This window comes from Mycetomoellerius zeteki, unplaced genomic scaffold (genome assembly GCF_001594055.1).
Source record: "Mycetomoellerius zeteki isolate Tzet28-1 unplaced genomic scaffold, Tzet1.0 scaffold138, whole genome shotgun sequence".
In the NCBI taxonomy this organism is placed as follows: domain Eukaryota; kingdom Metazoa; phylum Arthropoda; class Insecta; order Hymenoptera; family Formicidae; genus Mycetomoellerius; species Mycetomoellerius zeteki.
In genome coordinates, this window is record NW_017256319.1 from 1,067,647 (window position 1) to 1,071,683 (window position 4,037).

Consider the following 4,037-nt stretch of genomic DNA (forward strand, 5'->3'; position numbering starts at 1 on the left):
TACAAAATCGCATCACATCGTTTACATTCTCCTAGAAATCTCATGAATTTCTGTTTTCTTGAGAGCGTCTTTGTTAAAAAAAACTTTCCATAATATAAGTATAGGTATAAAATGGAATTTTTATCCTTTATTTATTAAAAAAAATTTACTATATTTTAATAAATATTTTTTTTAATATTTATAAGTAAACATTTATTTATAATAAATAAATATTTACTCAATAAAAAAACGATAGTTAAATCAAATTAATGATTCTTGTATCAAATAAATATATGTTAACATTCAGTAAATGTTACTTACAAATATTCAAAGAAATATTTATTAAGATATAGTAAATTTTTTTCAGTATTTATCATTTAAAGATTTCGTATTATTAATTTCTCCTAAATTTTCTCATAATGATTTTTTATATCTGTACCAATTTACAATTTAGACGCGTTGCATCATGCATTATATTATACAATATTGTAAATAAGACATTTTTTAAAAATATTTGCGAAAAATTGTCTAAAAACGAAAATAAAATCCTACGGTTTTTTTACCTACTATGGCGTTTACGAGTAATGAGAAAATGGTACCGTTCATAGGTAATGGAAAAAATCGCGCGCACCGACAGCGCGTGTGATTGTAGTTAATGGGAATATCCCGGGGCACTTCGATTTCCAGTATTAATTGGGAAAGCTACACCCTGCATTTCCACGTATTATCCGGTAGAAAAGCGTACAGCCCCTCTTGCGGAATTTTTTTTCTCGCCATTAGCTTGAAGCTAATTACACCTTTAGTCGACGGACAAAATTGCGTTTCGTATAAATTAAAATGGCTGCGCGTGGTCGCGACGGCAAGATATTTTTCGAGTGTAATAAAGAGAAATAATAAAGCGCCGATCCGGTTCAATGAACGCAACGTAAAAATAAAATCATTAGGCATCAATGTATTTGTTTCATTAAAATGAATGGAGCGAAAAACCAGCGCGCACCTACCACTCGTATAACGAAATAAATTCTGGAAAATATACGCATGATAACTTTATTTTAATAAATAAATGATGCACAAGCTTACTCCGAATTAATACATTAAAATAGCATTAGTAATTTGTACGCGTTTTAGATTTCTGGTTTCATCGGTGAAATTAATGATTTTTCAGCATACATTAATTAATCATCATTAAAATTAAGCAAGCATATTTCCAACTGCTTGTTCGACAGAAATTTGATAGGACTTAGCTACAATTACCTATTTTGTAACAATAACAGTGGACTTAATTAAGCATTTGCTGAAAACTAATATGAAATAAAATAGAATCAATATATAATTTTTTAATCATTCAGGTAAAACAAAATATGCTAACAATTATATATGTTATATTTCTGTAGAAAAGTTGATTTCTTTAAAAGATAACTAAATTCTTTTATCCGCTTTTCTGTCGAATATAATTAAATACGAATATGTACTCGAAGGCTATGTTATTTTAATTCCTTTTCAAACGTCGAGCATAAAAATTTGATATTAAAAATAGATAGAACTTGCTGTTGCAGAGCCTGTTAAATATTTATTTAATTTCTGTTTATCTTTCATCTGAAGATTATTAATTTCTCATTCACCAAGGACTTACTCGTTTGACACTTCGATCAACATCAACCGTATCAGTAGACGTGATTTTTCAATCTGACTAATATTTATTTTACTAACCCTGGGATTATATTCGCGAACGGTGAAGCACGTATCTTGATGAACTTCTTTCCTCTATCTGTCCTCTGAAATATTGCTCATTAATTATCCGTAAGGCTGTCGAGATAATTATCGTTGTTGCGTTCATATATTTAACGCACGATTAGTGTGTTTGGATAGAGTGATCCAGAAATGATCCGTGTGTAATGTCCGAGCTAGGATAGCTCGTCTTATGCGAAGTCTTATGTGCCATTATACAGAGTGAGCATGTGGGTGCGAGTATTCTTATTTTCCTCCTTCCAGGCCAATTAAAATTGAAAATTACGTCGAGCAAACTCACCGACACCTGCGCGAATCTACATACTGGATTGACGAGTGCCATATTCAGGCTCGCCTTTGCATGAGGCTCATACCTGAACGCACGTATGTTAGTCGCATAGTGCGGTGTACAAGGTACCACTTTCAAATCAATCGACCTTGCATCACTGCCGGCGCCTTCTCGAATAATCTCGGAGGGATCGCCGGCGTTGGCATGCGGAGGATTGCATGAAATTCCGTGTGTAAGGCTGAGAATAAATGAACAATTATTTAACCCTTTTAATACTAACGACGACTATAGTTGTCTAGCATTAAACGCCTCGCTGTGTACTAATGACGACTATAGTCCAGCGTTTTGAACGTTCACCGTGCACTAATGACGACTATAGTTTAACAATTTTTTAAGTGTTATTAGTATAAAACGTAGTAAAGTATGATTCCTTTCCATCAATACTTTATATTACACGGTATTTAATTGCTATGCTTCTTCTGCGATGAAGTGACGTTCGCATCCAGCGTATTCGCGATTCGATTGTTCATACAGCGGAAGCATAGTGACGAAAAATAAAGCTGTATCGAAAATTATATTAAAAACTATATAATATATCATAAAAAAATATGCTGTATGTAACATCTACATTTTATATTTATCCGCATATTTGTGTGGCCAAAAGAATAAAAATATAAAGAAAATTAAACTTATACAAGCATCCGTAACTACAAGAAAATGCAATTTTTGTATATACCATATAATTATACGAGTATAAATGTAGCTTCATCGAAGCAAAAAAATTCATTTTGTTTAACTTTAACAATTTTGTTTTACTTTTATTACTATTATTAGATTTAACTTAATAATAATGCACAAAGTAATTGTACGCGTGTGTGTATGTGTGTGTGTGTGTGTGTGTGCGTGTGTATATAATCCACAATAAAATTAACAATAATTAACCTGAGATTGAGAAACAGCTAAACGGCGCGGCAGTGTTCTCTCTACTGAAATGGTAGGCGCGGACAAGTTCGTTCGCCCACATGAGCGTCTATCAATAGCTTCTTTCGTCAGGTCCATCATGCAACGTTAGATCATTACGAGTTGTAAATTACGCGACGAGCATACGCGTACATTGAGAAACCGAATGCCAGCATAAAATCATACTTATGGAATCGGAGTCGTAGCGGAAAGAATGATATCATCGGTGATGATGGTCTACCGGTATAGAAGATTATACGTTTCTTATGTAACATATTATATGAAAAATATATTCACTGCATATCTCACATATGCTGTTTTTTTTAATAATATAATAACTTTAATGAAGAAAAGAAAGAGCTAGCCAAAATAAATCTGAGATAAGTCTGGACTTCTTAAAACACATATGTCATATTATTTAGAATAGAATTATATAGTAGAATTTAATTCTTAAGTGCCATACTATGGGAACAACACACTGTGATATCTACTTAATTCGATTGCTTCTAATTTTCATAAAAATATATCGTAATTTTTTTTTCAATCGAAGTCTTAGACGTTAAGGAACATAATGATACCAAGCAAACGTACCTAATGTATCTTTATTAATAAAAAAATTATAAGCAATGAAAAGGAAAAAGCATTTAAAAATTGGAAAAGCGTTTAAAAAAGCTGGAAACGTCATACCGAAAAGGCATTTAAGGATTAATATTGTAATATTTTGTCGAATTTCTTTAAATAAATATTTAATTTAGAGATGATCTCTGAAATGAAGATAATTTAGTAAATGAAAAAGATATTCAAACAGAAGAAATGTCTATAAAAAAAGCTTTGTTTGTTAAATATTAGTTAGCAATTTATTAACGATAATAAATACATTTTATTTCAACATAAACAAAAGGGCTTCACGAAAATAACCGTGTTCATGATTTTAGAAGTTAAATTTCTCGACTGTACAAATACCTTTGTGGGTTCAAATCAAATAATTTTTCGCTTATTATTTCAATAATATATTTTAATTATTACACACACACACACACACACACACACACACACACACACACACACACACACACACACA